The 24,680-nt window shown below is 37.5% G+C and overlaps 1 protein-coding gene across 1 annotated transcript in view; it reads right to left on the bottom strand.

Moving 5' to 3' along the window:
- LOC106093785 (nuclear hormone receptor FTZ-F1) overlaps positions 1-21,362 on the bottom strand; it is a 253,636-nt gene extending 232,274 nt beyond the window's left edge. Inside the window, exon 1 of the mRNA XM_059361011.1 lies at positions 18,945-21,362. The gene's annotated coding sequence lies outside the window, so the exon portion shown is untranslated. The remainder of the gene's footprint in view (positions 1-18,944) is intronic.
- Positions 21,363-24,680: the final 3,318 nt, after the last annotated feature.

Genomic DNA, 24,680 nt, shown 5'->3' with positions numbered 1-24,680 from the left:
GCGCAACCCAAAGAGCACAGCGACACGTCCGTTGATTTGTACCCTTAAACTGTCCTCTGTTGGGAAAAGGGTTCCAAAACTGTCTTTTTTTTTGGAAAGGGTACTAAAATTGTCCGTTTTAAGGAAAAGGGTACTAAAACTGTCCTTTTTTCAAAAGGTACTAAATCCGTCCTTTTTTAAGAAAAGTGTGCCAAAACTGTCTTTTTTTGGAAAAGGTACCAAATCCGTCCTTTCTTAGGAAAAGGGTACCAAAATTGACTTTTTTGGAAAGGGTACTAAACCTGCCTTTTTTTGAAAAGGGTACTAAAAATGTTCTTTTTTTGGAAAAGGGTATTAAAACTTTCCTTTTTTTGAAAAAAGTACTAAAAATGTTCTTTTTTTGGAAAAGGGTACTAAAACTGTCTTTTTTTTGGAAAGGGTACTAAAACTGTCCTTTTTTGGAAAAGGCTACTAAAACTGTCCTTTTTTGGAAAAGAGTACTAAAAATGTTCTTTTTTTGGAAAAGGGTACTAAAACTGTCCGTTTTTAGGAAAAGGGTACTAAAACTGTCCTTTTTTTGCAAAAGGTACCAAATCCGTCCTTTTTTTGGAAAGGGTACCAAAATTTACTTTTTTTAGAAAGGGTACTAAAACTGTCCTTTTTTTGAAAAGTGTACTAAAAATGTTCTTTTTTTGGAAAAGGGTATTAACACTTTCCTTTTTTTGAAAAGGGTACTAAAACTGTCCTCTTTTTGCAAAAGGTACCAAATCCGTCCTTTTTTAGGAAAAGGGTACCAAACTGTCTTTTTTTTGGAAAGGGTACTGAAACTGTCTTTTTTTTTGGAAAGGGTACTAAAACTGTCCTGTTTTGAAAAGGGTACTAAAAATGTTCTTTTTTGGAAAAGGGTATTAAAACTTTCCTTGTTTTGAAAAGGGTACTAAAAATGTTCTTTTTTGGAAAAGGTACTAAAACTGTCTTTTTTTTGGAAAGGGTACTAAAACTGTCCTTTTTTGGAAAAGGGTACTAAAACTGTCCTTTTTTGGAAAAGGGTACTAAAAATGTTCTTTTTTTGGAAAAGGGTACTAAAACTGTCCGTTTTTAGGAAAAGGGTACTAAAACTGTCCTCTTTTTGCAAAAGGTACCAAATCCGTCCTTTTTTAGGAAAAGGGTACCAAACTGTCTTTTTTGGAAAGGGTACTGAAACTGTCCTTTTTTTGAAAAGGGTACTAAAACTGTCCTTTTTTGGAAAAGGGTACTAAAACTGTCTTTTTTTGGAAAAGAGTACTAAAAATGTTCTTTTTTTGGAAAAAGGGTACTAAAACTGTCCGTTTTTAGAAAAAGGGTACTAAAACTGTCCTTTTTTTGGAAAAGGGTACTAAAACTGTCCTTTTTTGGAAAAAAATACTAAAAATGTTCTTTTTTTGGAAAAGGGTACTAAAACTGTCCTTTTTTGGAAAAGGGTACTAAAACTGTCCTTTTTTTTTGGAAAAGGTACCAAATCCGTCCTTTTTTAGGAAAAGGTTACCAAAACTGTCTTTTTTTTTGAAAGGGTACTAAAACTGTCCTTTTTTTGAAAAGGGTACTAAAAATGTTCTTTTTTTGGAAAAGGGTACTAAAACTGTCCTTTTTTGAAAAGGGTACTAAAAATGTTCTTTTTTGGAAAAGGGTATTAAAACTTTCCTTTTTTTGAAAAGGGTACTAAAAATGTTCTTTTTTTGGAAAAGGGTACTAAAACTGTCTTTGTTTGGAAAGGGTACTAAAACTGTCTTTTTTTGGAAAAGGGTACTAAAACTGTCCTTTGTTGGAAAAGAGTACTTAAAATGTTCTTTTTTTGGAAAAGGGTATTAACACTTTCCTTTTTTTGAAAAGGGTACTAAAACTGTCCTCTTTTTGCAAAAGGTACCAAATCCGTCCTTTTTTAGGAAAAGGGTACCAAAACTGTCTTTTTCATGGAAAGGATACTAAAACTGTCCTTTTTTTGAAAAGGGTACTAAAAATGTTCTTTTTTTGGAAAAGGGTATTAACACTTTCCTTTTTTTGAAAAGGGTACTAAAACTGTCCTCTTTTTGCATAAGGTACCAAATCCGTTCTTTTTTGAGGAAAAGGGTACCAAAACTGTCTTTTTTTTGGAAAGGGTACTAAAAATGTTCTTTTTTTGGAAAAGGGTATTAAAACTTTCCTTTTTTTGAAAAGGGTACTAAAAATGTTCTTTTTTTGGAAAAGTGTACTAAAAATGTTCTTTTTTTGGAAAAGGGTACTAAAACTGTCTTTTTTTTTTGGAAGGGTACTAAAACTGTCCTTTTTTGGAAAAGGGTACTAAAACTGTCCTTTTTTGGAAAAGAGTACTAAAAATGTTCTTTTTTTGGAAAAGGGTACTAAAACTGTCCTTTTTTGGAAAAGGGTACTAAAACTGTCCTTTTTGTGGACAAGGTACCAAATCCGTCCTTTTTTAGGAAAAGGTTACCAAAACTGTATTTTTTTTGGAAAGGGTACTAAAACTGTCCTTTTTTTGAAAAGGGTGCTAAACATTTTCTTTTTTTGAAAAGGGTACTAAAACTGTCCTTTTTTGGAAAAGAGTACTAAAACTGTTTTTTTTTTTTTGGAAAAGGGTACTAAAACTGTCTTTTTTTTGGAAACGGTACTAAAACTGTCCTTTTTTGGAAAAGGGTACTAAAACTGTCCTTTTTTGAAAAATAGTACTAAAAATGTTCTTTTTTTGGAAAAGGGTACTAAAACTGTCCGTTTTTAGGAAAAGGGTACCAAAACTGTCTTTTTTTGGAAAAGGTACCAAATCCGTCCTTTTTTAGGAATAGGGTACCAAAATTGACTTTTTTAGAAAAGGGTACTAAAACTGTCCTTTTTTGGAAAAGAGTACTAAAAATATTCTTTTTTTGGAAAAAGGTACTAAAACTGTCCTTTTTTGGAAAAAGGGTACTAAAACTGTCCTTTTTTTGGAAAAGGTTTCAAATCCGTCCTTTTTTAGGAAAAGGTTACCAAAACTGTCTTTTTTTTGGAAAGGGTACTAAAAATGTTCTTTTTTTGAAAAGGGTACTAAAACTGTCCTTTTTTGGAAAAGGGTACTAAAACTGTCTTTTTATGGAAAAGAGTACTAAAAATGTTCTTTTTTTGGAAAAGGGTACTAAAACTGTCCGTTTTTAGAAAATGGGTACTAAAACTGTCCTTTTTTAGGAAAAGGGTACCAAAACTGTCTTTTTTTGGAAATGGTGCCAAATCCGTCCTGTCCTTTTTTTGAAAAGAGTACTAAAAATGTTCTTTTTTTGGAAAAGGGTATTAAAACTTTCCTTTTTTGGAAAAGGGTACTAAAAAATTTTCTCTTTTTGGTAAAAGGTACTAACTGACAACGTTTTCTTTTCGAAAAGAGTACTAAAACTACGCTTTCTTTTGGCAAAGGGCCTTAAGACAAACCTTTCCTTTGGAAAAGGGTATTAAAACTTTCCTTCTGTCCACTAGATATAGGAGGCGCTGAGCCAGTGAACACGCGAACCGTCACCCTGTGATCTGGAGCCGTCCCACGCCGTGAGTGTTCCATGTCTCTGAAACCTACATAGCCAGCACATCGCCTTTGTCCTTCAGACATAAGAGCCGCTGAGCCTGGGAATACACCCACGTGCCGTCTGCCCACGACCATCAACCCGTGACTTAGTGCCGTATCCGTGCCGTGAGTGAACCACGTCTCGGAAACCAACATAGCCAGCACATAGCCTTTGTTCTTCACACATAAGAGCCGCTGAGCCAGCGAATACTCCCACATGCCGTCTGCCCATGACCATCAACCCGTGACTTAGTGCCGTATCCGTGGCGTGAGTGCAGCATAGACATAAGAGCCGCTGTGCTTGCGAATACACCAACGTGCCATCTGCCTACGATCATCACTCGTGACTTACTGTCATATCAGTGCCGTGAGTGTACCACGTCCAACATAGCTAGCATCTCGCCTTTGTCCTTCAGACATAAGAGCCGCTGAGCCCACGAATACACCCACGTGCCGTCTGTCCACGACCATCACCCTGTAAGTTAGAGCCGTAAGCAGGCCGTGAGTGAGCCACGTCCGCGAGACAACCACAGCCCGCACCTCGCATTTGTTCTTCCGACACAAGAGCCGCAGAGTCCACGAACACCCATTCGTGCCAAGAGTCTACAACCACTACCCTGTAAATTCGTGTCGTACCCACGTACTGAAGCTTTCCTTTGGAAAAGGGTACTTAAACTACTTTTTCGGAAAGAGCGTGGTCCATATTATATTTCCTGTAAACGGTTTCAGCCCACTATTTCCCAGTTGGCCACAGTGGGCCATTTATTTCGAAAAATGGGACATCATTTAAAAAAGGGACCAAATTTAGCCAAAAATGGCCAATATCTTTGTTTCTGCAACACTTAGGGCTCCAAATTGAATAGATTCGGAAAGAGCATGGTCCATATTATATTTCCTGTAAACGGTTTCAGCCCACTATTTCTCAGTTGGCCACAGTGGGCCATTATCTCTGCAAAATAAGGCATTATATGAAAAAATTACCAAAAATGGCCAATATCTTGGTTTCTTTAATATTTAGGACTACAAATTGAATAGATTCGGAAAAAGCGTGGTCCATATTATATTTCCTATAAACGGTTTCAGCCCACTATTTTCCAGTTGGCCACAGTAGGCCATTATCTCTGCAAAATGGGGGATCACATACATAAATGACCAAATTTTGCAAAAAAAATGGCCAATACCTTTGGGGTCTTTAATATTTAGGACTCCAAATTTAATAGATTCGCAAACAGACTGAACCGTATTATATTTGCTAAACAGTTTCAGCCCACTATTTTCCAGTTGGTCACAGTGGGCCATTATCTCCTGTAAACGGTTTCAGTCCACTATTTCCCAGTTGGCCATAGTAGGCCATTTACTGTGAAAAATGAGACATCATATGGAAAAAAGTAGCAAGTATCATCCTGCAGTTTTATTAATTTCGCCGGGATACCAAACTTAGACATGACTTGAAATACCTTTGAATGTATAGGGCTATCGGAAGCGGCTTTGTAATCAACAAAGCGATGGTAGTTGGTGGTTTGTCCTTCTCGCGTCTTTTCCAGGATTTGGTGTAGTGTGAATATCTGCTCTCGGGGGGATTTACCAGGTCTAAATTATCTCATTGACTTTATGTTTTATTCTTTCACATAGTACGCTCGCGAGTATCATGTATGGGAAGGAGACTTATTCCTCTGTAGTTGGCACACTCCGTCTGGTCTCCTTTCTTTTGTACGGGACATGCGGGTAACCCATCGGCTCCTGCTGCCTTGTTGTTCTTCATTCGCGTCACTGCTACTCGAACCTCATTCTGACTATGAGGTAAACATTCTATACCATCATCATTGAATGGTTCCGCGGTATTCCCTTCGCCGCCATTGTTGGACACTAGCAGCTGGGTAAAATGTTCTTTCCATATCCTGAGCACGCTATCTGTGTCTTTTACCAGGTTTACTTCTTTGTCTCTGCAGCAGGATGTGGCTGTGGCTGCCATCGGTTTGATGTTTGATTCTTTGGTAGAATTTTTACACGAAAATTTTGCTGGGAAATTGCGTGAACACCTTGCCGTAAAAAAGTTTTGTTCCCTTTGGATCCCGCAATCGCTCAAAAAAAAGACTCTTGGCAATTGGTGCGAAGAAATGTTAAAAAAAATACGAATACCGCATTCAAATAACGTTTCTAAGATCATCACAGGTGGCGAATCGTGGATCTATGCATATGGGCCCGAAACAAAACAACAATCGACTGTGTGAGTCCTTCAAGACGAGCCAAATTCAATGAAAGTTGTTTTTACGGCAATCTGATCATGTGGCGATTGTTCCACTTGAGCAACGTAGGACGGTCAATTCTGAGTGGTACACCACTTTGAAGAAATTCGAAAAACGAACAAGAGAAAATGAATCAAGTCGAAATGACTTTTGGTCGGCACCCAATGACTTCTTTTAATTCCCGCAGATTAAGATTATATTAGGTTGCCCAAAAAGTAATTGCGGATTTTTCATATAGTCGGTGTTCACAAATTTTTTCACAGCTTGTGACTCTGTAATTGCATTCTTTCTTCTGTCAGTTATCAGCTGTTACTTTTAGCTTGCTTTAGAAAAAAATTGAAAAAAAAAGTATATTTGATTAAAGTTCATTCTAAGTTTTATTAAAAATGCATTTACTTTCTTTTAAAAAATCCGCAATTACTTTTTGGGCAACCCAATACAAAAATAATGATTTTCGTGGCTGGCAAACGTTCAATAAGCATGTATTGGAGGTGTCCCAATCGGAGGACTTCGACAAATTTGTTTGAGCGCATGCAAAATTGTTTAAATCATGCTGGACTTTGAAAAACAATAAAAAAACATTTTTGATAATTAAAATTTGCATTATTACATTATTAGGCCAGAACTTTATATAGCACCTATTCGAGGTATAACAATATTGCGGCGTAACACTTTTGGTTGCCTTACTATTTGCTATTCGCTGTTCCTGTAATCCTCCAAGCTTACTGGGTCATCTTTTATCTAATAGGTGATTTTTTTTTGAGGTTAGGATTTTCATGCATTAATATTTGACAGATCACGTGGGATTTCAGACATGGTGTCAAAGAGAAAGATGCTCAGTATGCTTTGACATTTCATCATGAATAGACTTACTAACGAGCAACGCTTGCAAATCATTGAATTTTATTACCAAAATCAGTGTTCGGTTCGAAATGTGTTCATTCACTACTTACAAACAAGCGAACTACCCTAATACACATCATGCTATAACGACTACCTCCTACCTATGTGTTGTTGTAGTTGGATAAGAATTTGCCTTATGACTCTTGTATGGAATTGTTGTGCTTTTATCAGAAAATACCCCCCAAACACACAAGCAAAAGCTTTTGAGAATGCATAAAAAGCTAACTTTTATAAACAAACCCAAAATAACAACAACTACTACAAAAGCAAAACAACTCGAGAGTACAATGTCAGGCAATATGGCAACGAGTAAAAAAGCAATTATTAAACCGTTGCCCGTTGCGCATGCCTGATTAGATGACGTAGACCTCACATAGAGTAGCCATAACAAACAAACCAGCAAGAACATGCTGTGCGCAATACAGCAACAATAACCACAATTACTAACGATGTGGTTGATCTCCGTATCTTACCTCCACCACAGCCCCCACCGTAAGCACTTTTTGTTTTATTTGTTAGGGCGAACGTAAGAGCAAAACATGAATGAGCTAACCGCTAAACAACGATCAACATCGTTCTGCGTTCAACGAACAACGAAACCATCATGAGCCCCCCAATGAAAATGAATGCGAAAAGTGTGGGAAGGATAGGAAAAAAAAAAACACACACACACAAAATATAGCTTCAAAGTAAAACTAGCAAAAACATGATAATGAAAGCGAAAACAACAGCGAGCGGTTAAAAAAGAAGAGGAAGAAGGAGAACAAGTATGAGAGAACTAAATTCAATAAAACACAATTCTACCTACATGCATACACACTCATATGGGGTCTTATGAGAGAGTGAGAGCTTTAGAGAGAGTATCAGAGATTTGCAGAGATGGTGTGAGAACTTTGTTTGCGCTGCCTTACTTCTCTTCACCCATATGCTTTGCTGTTGCTTGCTCCCCGCTCACTTATTGGACGATTTGACATACTAAACTATTTCTTAGAATTGAAAATGTGAACATTTTTCAACGAGAGTAGCAGGAAATTATAAAGCGATAAAAAAAAAACATAACAACCAGACTCACAGCAAAGGGCAAGAAACAGAAATTGGACAAGTTGGGATTTGAAATTGGCGAAGGGGGAATGATAAAGTAGAAAAATGATTTTGTACAATTGAAAAAAAAAGAAAAATGTTTTTAAGATGAATAACCGAAATCATTGCGGATGATGGGGACTGGAGATGAACACGTGAGAGGAATTTCGTTCGGCTCACTCGTGATTCAAGTAATTTGTTGGTTAAATAAAAAATGAAACAAATCAAATTGTTTTAAATATTATATACAGCAGCGGTCAAAATAATAGCAAAAATATAAATTTTTCAATTCAATTGGCGGTTTTATTCCATATAACTTCCAAACCATTTATATGTTTGATTCAACGATTTCGTTTAAGTCTAAGGTTTGTAAATTAGTGGATTTTGATGGGGGGTTTGGAAAAAACTTGAAAATCAAGCGGTCAAAATAATAGCACCTCATATAACAAATTTGTCAAAAATTTTATTGATACAATAGGAACAACTTGGAGGGTTTTAATTAGAGTTCGGAACAATGAAAAATTTTTGATATTTAGTTAAGTGTCCGTTGCGAGTAACGACAGCAAAGCAACGCTTTCCAACTAAATTGAAAAGAGTTTGCCATCTTTCTTAGCAAAAATAGCTCCAGATACCCTATATTACATTTCAATTGGTCTCGTTTCTTGTTAGATCTCTTGGATATTCTCCTTTCTTAATTTCTGTCCACAAATTTTCCTTCGAAGTTAAATGATGTGACTTTTCCGGCCACTTTATGGGTTGTTCGCAAACCACATTTTACTTTTTATACCTAACATCCTACATACCCACCACTGTGGTACAGGATATTAAAACTTAGTGTATTTGTTTGTAACACCCAGAGAGAGAGAGAGAGAGAGATAGGCCCATTAATAATAATAATACCGATCGACTCAGAATCACTTTCTGATTCGATTTAGCTATGTCCGCCCGTCTGTCTGTTCATGCTAATTTGCGTACAAACTACATGTCGCAATTTTCATCCAATCGTCTTCAAATTTGGCACATTACGAAGCCTATTAAAGTTAAAAAAAAAATCTGTTCCGATTTGGATATATTTCCCATATATACAAATGTTCGTCCGATATGGACTAATATTGCAATAATGTGGTCATGATTCTGTCGAAATTTGGCAGAAAGAATTTCCTCATGAATCTCGGCATTACTGGTGAATGCCATAGAAATTGGCAGAAAGAATTTCCTCATGAATCTCGGCATTACTGGTGAATGCCATAGAAATCGGTTCAGAAAAAGCTCTCATATATACATATCGGCTGATTTTCACTCCTAGAGCCACTATAAGCGCATTTATTGACCAATTTTCATAAAATTTTGTATAACGCTTTCCTCGACAATTACTACCATATCTAAGAAGTTTGCTCCTAAACGGTTCAGATTTAGATATAGTTCCCTTATATATGTTCGTCCGATTTTGAGAAATATTGCAATAAAGTGTTCGTTTGTTCGCGGATTCTCTCGAAATTCGGCAGGAAGGATTTTCTTATGACTCTTAATATTACTGGGGAATTTCGTATAAATACGTTCAGATTTAGATATATTAGTTGCCGTTTTCACTTCTAGGGCCATTGCAAGCGCTTTTATGCTGAAACCCCCATGCTTTTCAGTTTTGTTTATGAAATGTGGTTTTTTTAGAATGTCTTTTTAACAAACATTACGCACTTTTTTCACCAGTTAGCAAAAATTTGAACTCATCCGAGCATATAACCATTTTTTGATGAGCCACTCTACATGAGCTTTACCAAAAGGAAAGAAGAGACTATACGCATTCAAATTGTTGCTCCGGATTAAAAGGCGTACATTAAGAAAATTTCTTGGTTCCTCGGTAAGCATAATAAATTCTCTTTGGATTTTCGAACCAAACGATCCTTCGCCAGAAGAATGGCAATTACTTTTCAACGACATAATTTCATTTTAAACATGAACGTCAGAGCGTCAATGATCATTTTGTTTGCAACAGTCCATTAATTTCCTTATATCCGCATAAGATTTTTCATCAGATACCAGCTTTTAAATCAAATTTTGGGTTTTCATCCGTGGAGTGCTTTCTGTCCCATTGCAATGTAAAATGATGAACATTTTGAGTTTAACGGTAAAAAAGCATCAAAACTTTTTCCAATGTGTCTATTTAGTCAATAATAAATATAACGGGATTTAAGAGAGAAACGTCATGTGGTGGTATTATTTTGACTGCGTTAATATTGGCTACAACATTAAAAATCGATTAGAATATATAGACAAATGTAATATGATGGATAAAAGATTACATAATTATCTATCTTCTCTATAATACTGAACGATATAAGAAATATTTTAATATGTATAGTATATACAAGGTAACCTCAATGGTGCTATTATTTTGATCGGCACTGTACATACCTTCCCTACATCATGGATTGCGTTTGTCAATTTTTTCCCAGGGTATTCATTATAGACAGAGACGAAAGATCGTTTTATATGGGAGCAATATCATGTTATAGACCATTTAAGACCAGTCCAGTTAAGTGCATCATAGAAGTCTTCATGCTAAATCGGGTAAGAATTGCGCCCTCTAGAGACAAAAAAAAAATAAAATCGAGAAATCGATTTATATGGGAGCTACATCAGGTTATCGACTGATTTGGACCAAGGATGGAAATGATGTTGGAGGTCATAGCAGAAGTTATCGTGTAAAATTTCGGGGTCAAGAAGGAAATCGTCGTGCCAAATTTCATCAAAATCCAGTGAGAATTGCACGTTCTAGAGAATCAACGGATAAAATCGTGAGATAGTTTTATGTGGGAGCTACATATACCAGGTTATGGAAAGATTTTAACTCAGAATAGACGAAAAGTGGATATAGGTAGGATAGATGCAAAATTTCATTCAAATCGCGTACTAATTTCGTCTTCTTGAGGCTATATTATGTCGAGAATTGATTCGAAGAAATTATTTCCCGTAATGTAAATCAGGAAGTCCCCTATGGGACACTCTTTCTATCGAAAAGAAATCTTCACCTCATTTAAGTTATCACTTTCTCACCTTAAAGTCGACCAGCATCAAAGACAATTAAAAAAACAACAGGTGATTATTTCAAGTGACCGCAAGAAAAGAATGGAAAAAGAGTGGGGTGTCCCCAGACAGACACCACTGCCAAGAGTCTAGCGGCAACTATATTTTGGAACTGTGAAAGTTAATTATCACTATGAAACATAAGAAAGAAAAATTATCACAGAGGGACGCCAAAGCCAAAAATCAAGCAGGATATACTCTGAGTGTGAGAAGGTCTGAGGCATTGGGAGATGCTGAAGAAGGTCAAACGGTTGAATAGGATCCCTTAAAAATCCAGTTACTTCGAAAGCAACAAGCATCCAGCAGAAGATTAGCGTAAAAAAGAACGCCATGTTGAAAGTCGCCGCTCTGGGCGGGAGTGCACCCGAATATATTCCCTTAGACCAATACAAAGCTGTGCGCCAAAGTTATCAATGCAAATTTGGGAGATACAAGTACAAAAAAACAAAATTCATTCCATATGTGGACAAGGAAAACCCCCGACTTACTTGGAAAGTTTGTTAGTAACTCGTTAAGGTTTAATAGGACGCTTTTACAGTCACTAGTGTTCATGGATTTTTCTCAAAAACTTGTGGAGTTTCATAGAAAACTCATTTTTAAAGGAACTCATAGAGAATTTTAGAAAACTTGTGAAGTCCATTAATAAGCTGGTGCAATTTCTTAGGAATTTTGAAGAGTTTCAAAGGAAAGCATGAGAGTTTCTGAGGAAGCTTAGAGAGTTTCTTAGGACATGTGGGAAAATTCTGAGGAAACTTTTTAGGAAAATTGCCGTTGTTAGGAATACTTGGAGAGTTTCGTAGGAAACTTGGAGAGTTTCTTAGGAAACTTGGAGAGTTTCTTAGGAAACTTGGAGTTTCTTAGGAAACTTGGAGTTTCTTAGGAAATTTGGAGAGTTTCTTAGGTAACTTGGAGAGTTTCTTAGGTAACTTGGAGTTTCTTGGGAAACTTGGAGAGTTTCTTAGGAAACTTGGAGAGTTTCTTAGGAAACTTGGAGAGTTTCTTAGGAAACTTGGAGAGTTTCTTAGGAAACTTGGAGAGTTTCTTAGGAAACTTGGAGTTTCTAAGGAAAATTGGAGAGTTTCTTAGGAAACTTGGAGAGTTTCTTAGGAAACTTGGAGAGTTTCTTAGGAAACTTGGAGAGTTTCTTAGGAAACTTGGAGATTTTCTTAGGAAACTTGGATAGTTTCTTAGGAAACTTGGATAGTTTCTTAGGAAACTTGGAGAGTTTCTTGGAAACTTAAAGAGTTTCTAGGAAAAATTGGAGAGTTTCTAAGGAAAATAGGAGAGTTCCAAATTTCGTAAGAAACTTGGAGAGTTGAGTTGAGGAAATTTGGAGAGTTTTGTAGGAAAATTGGAGTTTCATAGGAAACTTGGAGAATTTTGTAGGAAACATGGAGAGTTTTAATGTTACTTGGAGAGTAGCCTACCTAGCTTTTTGTTCCTTAGGAAAATTGGAGAATTTCTTAGGAAATTCGGAGAGTTTCTAAGGAAAATTGAAGTTTTAGAGGAAATTTGGAAAATTCCTTAGAAAACTTGAAGAGTTCTTGAGGAAACTTGGAGAGTTTTTATAGGAAATTGGAGTTTCTTAGAAAATTTTAAGAGTTTCTAAGGAAAATTGGAGAGATTCAAAGGAAGATTGAAGAGTTTCTAAGGAAAATTTGAGAGTCTCTAAGGAAAATTGGAGAGTTTCTAATGAAACTTGGAATTTCGCAGGAAACTTAAAGAGTTCTTAAGGAAACTTGGAGAGTTTTTTTAAGAAACTTGAAGAGTTTATACATAAACTTGGAGAGTTTTTTTTAAGAAACTTGGAGAGTTTATACAGCAACTTGGAATGGGTGGGAAACTTTGAGATTTTTTAAGAAAACTTTCTTAGGATACTTGGAAAGTTTCTTGGGAGACTTGGAGTTTCTTAGGAAACTTTGTGTGTTTCTTAGGAAAATTAGATATTTTCTTAGAAGACTGAAGAATTTTTGAGGAAACTTGGACAGTTTCTTTCCAAATTTTAAGAGTTTCTTAGGAAATGTTGAGAGTTTCTTAGGAAATTTTGAGAGTTTTTTAGGAAGCTATCAGCAACTTTTATAACGGGCTACACATTTATCAGTAACCTATACAATTTAAGTTTTTACATGCTTTTTATTCACAGAGTGACCTTTTATGTCGAAAACCACCCATCATTCCGCCTGACCTTCGTTCTAGACAACATCAGCAAAGCGATTGACCTCTTCAGTGAAGATGGGGCGACATAATCTTGAACCGCATATATTATTGCCCTTATTTATCAGATGTTATATTGAATAATAAGCTTACATGTGCCTAGAGGCTTATCCACATATGTCAGTTCTTCTGAAATGCTACAATTTGGCAATAATTGCTGCTCTATATTACCCTGGGATGATGGTAGATTTCCAAAGAGGACTTTTTTTTTTTTTTTTTTTTTTTAATTTTACACATTTTTTGCAACTTATGTTAACATGTTGTTCTTTGTTGACATTTTCTCTTTCCTTTTTTGATAATCATAATGTTCATGGGGACCTTTCCACTTTTTGATACCTAAAAGTAACGGAACCTTCTATCAGTATCTATACCATGAATAAAATACACGTAAGTTCAACAAAACTTTGGGGAGCTGTTAGAATGTGGCGCTCGCACATATCGAGAGAAAGAATGTCCATCAGTCCTTTCCATTTTTATACCCTACACCACTACTGTGGTACAGGGTATTATAACTTAGTGAATTTGTTTGTAACACCCAGAAGGAAGAGAGATAGACCCATTGACTCAGTATTACTTTCTGATTCAATTTAGCTATGTCCGTCTGCCCATGTGAATTTGTGTACAAAGTACAAGTCGCAATTTGATGCGATCGTCAAATTTGGGACAAGCTTTTCCTTGGACCTAGAGACAAAGCGAATTGAAATTGGAAAAACTTGGTTCAGATTTGGATATAGCTCCCATAAACACGAAGCTTATTGAAATTGGAATAAATCGGTTCAAATGTGGATGTGGATAGCTCCCATATATATCCAATTTGGACTAACATTGCAATTATATCGCCATTTGTAAACCGCTTCTCACCATTTGTAAACCGCTTCTCACCCAGATTTTCTCTAGCTTTTTCACAAAACCACTTCTATAATTTTTGCTAAGCGTGCGTATTTCGGTCGAATGTATGCATCTCTCAATTTTCACTTTTAAGGCCTTTGCTAACGGATTTATCGATCGATCGATCATCTCAACAACGATTACACAACGATTTTCTTTATGGCTCCTGCAATATGAACGGATTTTGGTCAAAAATCTAGATATCAAATTTAAGTCTTGATGAGTTACTCTTCGTACCCTATGTGGTGTAGGTAGGTTCGCCTTCGCCCGACTTTAGCCAGACATTACTTGTTGGTTTTGTACAAGTGAAACTGCCTGCATTACTTTGACTTGCTGCTTTTAAAACAATTCAAAGTTTCATTAGAACATTTTTTTAGGTGCTACACTTTTCCCACAACGCATTAGGTTTCTTAACATTTCCGCTATTCTTTGTTTCTCAAACTTTTTTAGTTCTCTTCTCTTTGGTACATTCACAGCAGACACACATACTCACACACAGAGGCTGGTAACGTCAGTGTCTGGCTCCACAATGTGCAATTTTCATGATGTTGCTGCCTTCTACGAATTCATAGAATGAATGGGACAGAGAAACGCATATGAGTGGATTGATGTTGGATGTCTGTTGGCATGAAAGTTTCGTTCATATTTTGATTTTGTTTTTCTTTTTTTCATTGTAGTTTCTGTCGTGTGCGTATGTATGCGCCTGTTTCTGACATTCAGTTCATGTGCTGCTGCCATTTGAGAGGAGAAGGGGCAGACATGCATAGCCAAGCTGTTGTATGTCGCTGTGGCATTCGTTGATTACCGGTAGGTTATTGTAAGTTTCTGTGAGATACACTTAATGGCTTCGTAGGCAGACAGGCGGTTTCAGCAAAACTTCGCATATGACGTGTGTGGTTCTCTTTGTTTTTTTTTTGCCATGCGAATTTTTCTGTTTACTTTTCTTTTTTCCTATGGCCAGACAGGCCTGTGATGTTGCAGATAAGTAACAAATGTTCATTTTATAAACTTAATGCAGTGCTATGCTAGTTGGGCCGACGGAAAATATTTCAGGGGCCAGCCTCAAGAAATTTGTTAATATCTTGAGAGTTTTTCATTTGAAAGTTTCTTAGCTTCATTCGAAACCCATGACAGGTCACCATAAACATTTTCATTGTCAAAATATGTGTATGCCGCCGAAGCACAGCTGAGGTATAACACGCTCTATACAAGGAGGCAATTGCTGACGTAATAGGAAGGAGCAAAAAAAGAAAAGTGGGAGGAATTAAGAGAAGACATAAACAGAAACCCTTGGGGCCTCGGATACAAAACTGTGATGGAAAAACTCGGTACACGAAGCCCAACAGCGGTGATCTACGGAAGAATAACGGAAAATATAGTCCAAAAACTCGTCTCCCGTCATGCAATAGCATCCTCCTCTGTAATGGTCATACCATTACAGAGGAGGAATGGAATGTTTCCGAAAAACCAACAGGCTATGGAGCGCGCCAGGCTCTACACCGCAAGTTGTAACACCCAGAGAGGACAGAGTTACATTATACAGGAGGAGACTATGGAGAGATGGCAGTAAAGATGGACGAATGAGAATAGGGTGGACGACTTAGACCCATTGTCCAGATGTAGGGAGATAGGAAGCACAGTGACGTCAACGACTTCGTTACACAGTTGATGACAGGCCATATTTTCTTCCGGAAATAACTGCATAGAATGGCCAAATGTTCTTCTAGCTTTTAGAAACAAACATTCTTCCACTGCAAGCCCTGGGTCGAAAGACGCAGGGAACTGAAAACAACAGGTGATGATTCGGCCGAGAATATAGTCCAGAGGATGGTGGAAAACGAGAGGAAGGGGGAGTCCGTGATGAGATACGCCGAACAAGTACTGCGCAGAAAGAAGGTAGACCTGGACTTAGCGGCGTAGAGAGTATGCATACGGCGGTCTGGACGTAGACACAATGAAGATGATATGGATAATCACCAGTTATGGGATACCTCTAGAAGGAATGCAAAGGCGGTTCCGATGTGCAATTAATCCTCAGAGGTAAAACAGGGTAGGTTTTTAACCGGTACTGTTGAAAATAACGGTCTCGCCAGTATCGACTGGGGATCGTGGTCTCGCCAGTAAAGACTAGGGATCTGAAGCCTCCGCAACTGCCATCACAAAGTTGGCCTTAGCAATATTAGGAAAGATTTAGTGCCCACAATACGAAGGTTCGGTATAATTTTTCTGGGAATGGATGCTAATCAATTGATGGGAGTCTTTGGGACGACTGCTGTACCCTTGCAGAATTAGTACATGGACCATCTGGGGTAGCCTAGCCAGCTATCATTCCCTGACTCTCTCTCTCCTATGTTTATGCCATATAAGGCCGATGGATAGTCAAAAACCTTTGTAGACCCATCGCCATTCGGATAGAGAAGCCTTCCGCAGGCACTCCACTAGTCGAAGTTTCCGTAGCACACAAAACGCTAAAGGCCGAAACAGAATGACCGCGTTCTGCTATCTTTTTGAGCGTTGCGTTGAAAAATTCTACCAAAGAATTAAACATCAAACCGATGGCTTTGGTACAGGCACATCCTCCTGCAGAGACAAAGAAGGAAATCTAGTAACTGACACAGATAACATGCTGAGGATATGGAAAGAACATTTTACCCAACTGCTAGTGTCCGATGTTGGCGGCGAAGAGGATACCGCAGAACCAATCCCTGATGATGGTATAGAATGTTTACCTCCTAGTCAGAATGAGGTCCAAGTAGCAGTGACCCGACCAAAAGAACAACAAGGCAGCAGGAGCCAACGGGTAACTAGCTGAACTATTTAAGACCAGAGGCGACACGCTAATAAGGCGTATGCATCAGCTTATCTGCGCAATCTGGCTAAAAGAACGCATACCCGATGATTGGAACCTCAGCATACTATGTCCCGTACACAAGAAAGGAGACAAGACGGAATGTGCCAACTACAGAGGAATAAGTCTCCTCCCCATAGCATACAAGATACTCTCGAGCGTACTGTGTGAAAGATTAAAAGCTAAAGTCAATGGGATAATTAGGCCCTATTAATGCGGCTTTAGACCTGGTAAATCCACCCTAGACCAGATATTCACACTGCGCCAAATCCTGGAAAAGACTCGAGAAGGACAAGTCAACACCTACCATCTTTTTGTTGACTTCAAAGCCGCCTTCGATACTCTTTTGCGTTCAAAGGTATTTCAACCATGTCTGAGTTTGGTATCCCTGCAAAATTAAGAAGACCCTGCTGATACGCGTTCTTCAGTAAGAATAGATATGGCACACTAATCACAAGAGAAGTAGTAACTGCAGCCTTTGAAAGAAGCATAATCGAAGGCTTTTGAAGTAAAATAGGGGGAACGGTCCACATGGCAGTATATCTATTAATGAACCTATATGGCCAGCATTTCTTGTGAGCATTGAAGGCACAAGTGTACCTCACATAGAAAACAGCTGAGTGCCTGTTATACTCGATATCAGTGTTGCCAGTGTTGGGTATTTCTCCCCAAATTAGGGAGTTGTTTTCGAAAACAGGTTCTATATTTTTGACTTGGGGACATGGGTATTTGATGGGGACTCGTTTTTGATAAACATTTAGATAACTTAAATCGGTAGAATTTACACCAAGTTATACTTGCTGTGTTTTATTTCAGTACTGTTTAGTGCAAATCAGGATTAAGCGCTAATTATTAACTGTAATCGAATGGAATCGATAATTATCCACGACAAATCTGCTCTAATGGGGACTTTACGCGGCATGGTCATTATAATAGTATTGGTGAAAGTAGGGTGTATACGTCACATGTACACATAATACGTCACATGTACACATAATCAGTCATGGCTGAATAATCAAAATCATTTGATTTTTTCGATGATTCGGATCTATCGATTACATTTTACACAGTAATGTGTAATCATTACTTGACTGGTATTGAAAAGTATGTTCTGTCCAAAACAAAGTTATAGAAAGACAAATAAAAACAAAAAAAAAAAGAAAAAATCGATGTACCGTTTTTAGCAAAAGCTCTAATCAACACGTATACACTATTTGTAAGATCATGATGTACCTTATAAAAAAAGTCCTTAAAATTCTATCCAGACCATGTACATCCTTAGTCGGTTTGGCCATCGGTGAAAATATTTTTGTTCAAGAAATAAATTATAATTTTTTTATAAAAAGACTCAAAAATTTTTAGGAGATTTTTATTTGGGATATTCACTTGTAATTGGGGATTTGTGGGGACAAAGGATTCGAAAATTGAGGACAAGGGACGGAAAAATACTGGAAACTCTGCTCGATAGGATAAGGCAAGTTCTTTACGCCTTTAAATAACCGAAACGAGATTGCGCACTTTTGTAGCTTGACGAGGATCGCTACCTCCACATAAAAATGTGGATACGACGACGACCTATTTGTTGACCCATCTGATTGGGGTTTAGTGTGATTTTTGAAGGGCATAAGTGTACTTGACATACCGAACTTCAATCGAATTGGATAAGGATTATAGGGGTCTATTCCTTTATGGACTGTTCATGGTCAAATTTGCATTTGCAAGAGCTCAAGAAGTCATATCGAAGGACCATTTTATATCGGCGCTATTTCCCAATATGACCAGACAGACGGACGTGGGTAGATCGACATGGAATGTCAAAGATTAAGAATATATATACCTTACCTATCGTTCATCGATATATCGAGGTGTTATAAATAGAATGAGGAGATTAGTACACCCACCGATAGCCGAATTGGTTGTGTGCTCGACTTACCAGTACGGTAAGTCGGGAAAGTCACCAGAGACCTGGTCTATGCCTACTATGATACCACAATAGAATAAAATATTCTAAATGGACTAAAATATTCCTATGGTGGTTGGTGTAAAAATCACAAAACTGAGTTATGCCCCATGAAATCAGTTCCAAGCAAGTCTCATGTCCAAAGGTATAATGGAAAATTCAATTGAATAGTCTCTATTCTCAACTTACGTATTTCCTTGAACACAGGTGTAGTCTCCTCCTTGAAGTATAGTTTTCCAAACTTCAAATGGCACCGTTTAGTAGAGCCACCTTAAGGGGCCACATGTTGCACATCGTTGATATAACAACGGCGACCACGACGATTAATTGACAAAATGCAAAAAGGCAATAAAAGGCAAAGCACGGTGGAGACAACAATAAAAAAACAAACATACGCGCACACACACACTCACTACCGAAGAACTACGACAACAAACTTACTGGTGTTGTTGTTGTTATTATTATTATTTTTGCCTTTGTTTTGTTTCTGGTTTTTACTTTTGATTCTCACTGGGTAGTTTTCTCAGTTAAAAGCAGACATAAACTTTTAAACATACGAACACGCGTATTCACAATAGGACACGAACATTAGCTAGACTTTAAAGAGCTTCCCCCAATACACAAATCCAAGAGGGTAAAAAAAGAGACTTTTTTTAGAACAAGGAATGGCAGAGGTAGGCAGGCAGGGTTTGATTTTGCTTCTCACAAGAGATTATTATGAGAAAAAGAAACTTTGTTGTTGCTGTTGTGTTTTTATGCGGCTGTGTTGTTGTTTTTTATTTTATTTTGCACAAAAATATAAGAATGAGAATATACAAAGAAAAACACAAAAGAAGAAGAGGAACAAAACGCACTATTATTTATTTTTTTTTTATTATTTTGGTTTGCATAAAATGCCCGAGCTATTTGCATGCACCGACTCACTGAATAATTATGTGAGTGTGATGTTGACTTTCTTGAGATTTTGTATAACGAAGTGATTTTGATTTGGTTTTTGGTGATTTTAATAATTTAAAATTTTTGTTTGTTCAAACGTAGAAGAAACCAATTTTGTAGTCACAGACAATAGGCAACATGTTGTGGTGGTTTCGTTGACAAGCAAAAGCCAAGTTTTGCTTACCAAGAGCGCAACGAAGAACACAGTGCGAACGATGTACACGAGAACGTGCGCGCAAGGGGTGAAGAGGTTCTGGGTTGGTTGTTCCTGTTTTAACTGAGGTAATTTTAGTAAGTATAAATGTTTATTGAAAACACTTGACAAAGGCTTTTCTATGGATTTAAGCTATTTTTAAACAATAAACACATGTTACTTCAATAATTTATAATTTCCCTATTTTTTTTTTGATAATTTTTTTGCACCACAAATTGATTTCTTTTGTATCACTTGCAAATGTACCGTTGCTTGCTCTTGTTCTTCTATTTCAGCTGCTGCTAATACTGCTGCTTCTTCTTGTTTCAATTCTTGTATTATTTCATTTCCTTTTCACACATCATTTGTTTGAAGACGCTGGGAGCAGGGGCACCGGTGGTTGTCATCATCGTCTGCTTAGCTCTTTTGGCTTTGACATTTCTAACTAGAATATAATTTTGAGAGAGCAGGCCGGCCCCTCCATTTCATTGAATTTCTGTCTGTTGCACTCATTTCTTGCTATCGCTATTTTTATTGAAATAATTATTTGTCGACCGACTGACACAAAAAACTATATTCTAGATTTGCATTCTTTTGTACTAATACGAAAAAAAACAAACACGAAGAGCACACCAACGGCAATAGCGGCAAGTGTAAAGGGGCTTTATAATTTTTTTTTTTAAGTTCACTTTTACTTTTCACTTTCATTTGATAGATGTTGAGATAATAATGACGTTAACGGAGGCAAAGGCGACAACGATGTTGTTGAAGATGATGATGATGAAGAAGAGTAGAATGTCGTTCGTTTGCCCGTTTGTTAAGATAGATGATGATGTATCTAAGTTTTCTTTGTTCTCTTTTAAAAGAATATTCGCACTTTTTTTGCACTTAACTTTTGTTATTTCAAAGCCGCCGTCGTAGACGACGACAATCTACTATTTTGTCACTATGCGTTGCGATACACGCGTTAGGAGAAGGAAGGAAATTAGGTCGGTAGGCCAAACTTATGATTTTGTGTTGCGCGACGCGTCTATCTCAACAAGAAAATTCATACACACATGCCAGCTAGCCAACAACCATGTTGCTCTCCTACGGCAACAGCAGACAGGCATTCCTGACACTGAAATTGAAATTGCGACAACAATATTCGTGTTTGTGTGTTGTGTGCTGCAACAGCAGCAACAAAACATCTAGTTCTTACTCTCTCTTTTTTGCAAAACCCTCATTACTCAAAAGCACACACTCACTCACACACACTTCCAAACTCCCATTCTATTTTGTTAATACACGGCGTTTGTGGGGTTGTTCTTCCTCTTTAAAAAAAGCCTACAATATACATAGGTATAATTTGAAATTCCTTTACATCATAGAATTTTTTAAAACTTTAGCTACTTTTAGTAACAATAATCAATAAATAACGCAACGATTTTCTATGTTTTTGTTCTATTTTTCCACCGCCGTCGCGCTTCACATAACTAAAGAACTAAACAGGAATCAGACAAAACATTTTGTCTTACCGTCGTAAAAAATATATATAGGCTATACGCGCTCTCATTCTCTCCCGCGTTCGCTCTCTCAGTACTTAAGTCTCCTCTTAGAAACATTTCGTAACACTCATACCACCCCGCGGTCACACTCACCCGCCCCCTATGACCCACCTAAACAACGAATGCATTAGCAACCTAATTTCTTTAACGGAGAGCTCCTTTGCTTACCCTCCTCCCTCAAGTTCCCCAAAAACATCCCTTTGGCCCACTAACACACATGTACTAACCTAAATAAATATTGAGAACAGCACACACAACGGTCGGTCTGCTGCTATATATTCATCCATCCATCGTTATTAGAACGGGAAACGAAGATTTGTTATTATTATTGTTGTTGCTGTTATTTGGTCTTGCTCTCTTCATACGTATGTATGTACGTACATACGTACTACTGTGTGTAGTAGATAGATATGTGTATTATTATATTTGATTGCTTCCTTCTTTATTTGCTCTCTTTTATTCCCTGCTTCTTTTTTTGCACAAAACCCACACACACGCTCTCTAGCTTGTTTCATACGATTTGCAAAAAATTGTTGCTTTTCCTACTGATGGCGTTCATTAAACGTTCTTGGCCTTTAAAAATCCATTTGAAGAACAAGGACAGACAGTGAGTGAATGAGTAAGCTTTTGCATGGTATTGTTGCGTATTGATGTTGTTGTTATTGTTGTAAGCTTATAGGGATGCCAGTTGAGCAATGGTGACGACATTTGTTCTAGAGAAATAAAAAAAACCCAGAAAATACCCCCCAATAGAGATGAGGAAAATAACACAAAAAATAAAAATTAAAATAAAACAAAAATATATAAAATTAAATCTACTAAATGGCTGATGAGGAGATTTATCTGTAAATTGAGCGATAAACTTAAGTTTCCATAAAACTACAACCACAAAAATCTTTGGCAGAAAATGTTTTGTATAACAAAAATGTAAACAAAATTTTCAGAGTACCTATTAATCGACAAAAAAAGTTTTAGATGTATGTATTCACGTACTTTTCCTGTTGGAGGCTGCTCTTCCTCGCGCCGACTTCCTGTTGGCTGGTATTTTCTCATCATAAAAATTCTGATTTTGACATAAAGGGTGTTAAATTTTAAGAACTGGTGTTGATTTTGAATAACTTTAAGCGTTGCTCAATTGTGTATCTTTCCATGGTTCAAATTGAGTTAGTCTGATATTGAGAATTGTTAAATGAAATGTAGAATAAAACGTTAAGGTGGGTTCCACATTAAACGTCGGTCCTTAAAATGTATCCACCCTTTACAAGCGATCGAGACAAATTATGTGTTTGAGCAGTTATTAGTTTCGTGTGATGGTGAGGTTTGAATACCTAGTTTTGGGGAAAGGATACCTTATGCCAGATCCTGGAAAAGATGCAAAAGAAACGTGTCGACATCTTTTACTCAGAATAAGCTTAACGATTGATGTAGTGATCAAAGTGAGCTGGTCCTGCATGCCTCGAAAACTTAAGATAAAGTGGATCTAACATAAAATGAGATAAAACCACGTTATAAGTCAAAGTTCAAGGAGCAAACTTGACTACAACCAATGCTAAAGTATAAGCCCTGAAAGACGAAGCCAAGCAAGCACTGAATGTTTTTAACTATAATTTTGGTACCGCCACAAAGTAAACATTGACCAATAGATTCTACCTTGGACTTGGCAAAAAGTTTAAGGGCAGAACCCCTCTCGACACGAAATAAAATCAAGCTCTATATCGAGAAGAAATGGGCTGCCAAAGCGGAAAACGCAGTTCGGGTGTATTCAATAGCATATTCTTTTAATCTGCATCAACGGGGAATATCGATGTGGCATTCATATAAGCACGAAAACGATTTGCACGAGATTTTCGTTGGCACAGAGCCTCCATCACCCCTCCTTAAGGCCAATAATAATCAACCTTGTCGTACCACCCGATCTCATCACCTATGTTTGCGTTTCATGTATTTGGATCGGATTACCAGTGTTTCCAGCATCGTTATGGTCGACTGCGACGGGAATCTGCTGCAGAAAGATAATGAATAGTTCATTCAGGCTGAGGTGATCGGGTAAACTCGAATCTGGGGATTACTAGAACTTTTCTCTCTCGATTCTTGTTCTCTGTCTGTATTTTAGAGACGCAACTTACTTTAAATGTCTGATAGGGCCAGTGGGGGTTTTTGGGATGCCATTGAAGACTTCGATAATGATAGAAACCGAATTAGATCGATTGGAACCAGTGAGGAACTCTTCTTTGTGTGTGTAGTTCTAGAACTCGTCTTCACCTAGACCCTGTGGGCTAGACGGTGAGCGTGAATGAGACCATCTACGCTTCCCTTGGTGACTAGCAAGAAAAACACTTGAGTCTGATGGTTTACTCAACCGGGGAAGATCGAAACTTTGATGGATGGATCAAGTGGAGGCAGGCATTTCGTATTATGCAAATTCAAATTTGCCCTTGAAAATTCTATTAAGGAAAATTCTCGCATATCAATGAGTGCAGTCCGATTCAAGTTTTAAGCTCAATGATACGGGGTCTTCTTTTTATATTCGAGTCCGAACGGCGTGACGCAGTGCGGCACCTCTTTCGAGAGAAGTATTTATATGGCATTGAACCTCACAAAGGTCGTCAGAATTAGGAGAGGAAAACCCACCGCTGAAAATGTTTTCTGATAATCTCGCCAGGATTTGAAACCAGTTGTTCAGCGTCATAGGGGGACATGCCAATCTCTGCGTTACAGTGGCTACCGAATTATAGTCTTAGAAATTTGAAAAGAAACAATATTGCCCATGAACTTTCCTTTAAGGAGCAGCGGGGATACTTTTCTCATATCAGTTAGTGTTGTCCGATTCAAGTTTAAGCTCAATGGTAAAGACCTCAGAACCACAGAAAACGACACCACTTAGTAGAGAAGTTTAAACGGCCGATTACCTCACATCGCTGCGTATCCGCCCTTTCTAGGAGTATCCCATCGTCAAGGCGCTCAATATCAAAGGCGGACCTGCTAACCTCTAAGCTATGGTGTTAGAGAAGAAGCATGCAATACAAAAACCATGGGAGAAGTTCACTTCGTTGGCCCACGAAATCAATAATTGCCTCGGCCACAGAAGTAAGGAAATTAAGAGCTTGGTACGAAATATGGTATTTCAATGATAGGCCATTTTCTTAGCAACCTGTTAGCGGAGTTTTTCAAAAGCCATATTGAGAGACCGGTTTATTTTCTATCTATACCTAAACATTAGCCAAGTAGCCCAATCCAATCAATGAGAAG

This window comes from Stomoxys calcitrans, chromosome 1 (genome assembly GCF_963082655.1).
Source record: "Stomoxys calcitrans chromosome 1, idStoCalc2.1, whole genome shotgun sequence".
Lineage (NCBI taxonomy): Eukaryota > Metazoa > Arthropoda > Insecta > Diptera > Muscidae > Stomoxys > Stomoxys calcitrans.
This window is presented reverse-complemented; position numbering and strand designations above follow the sequence as displayed.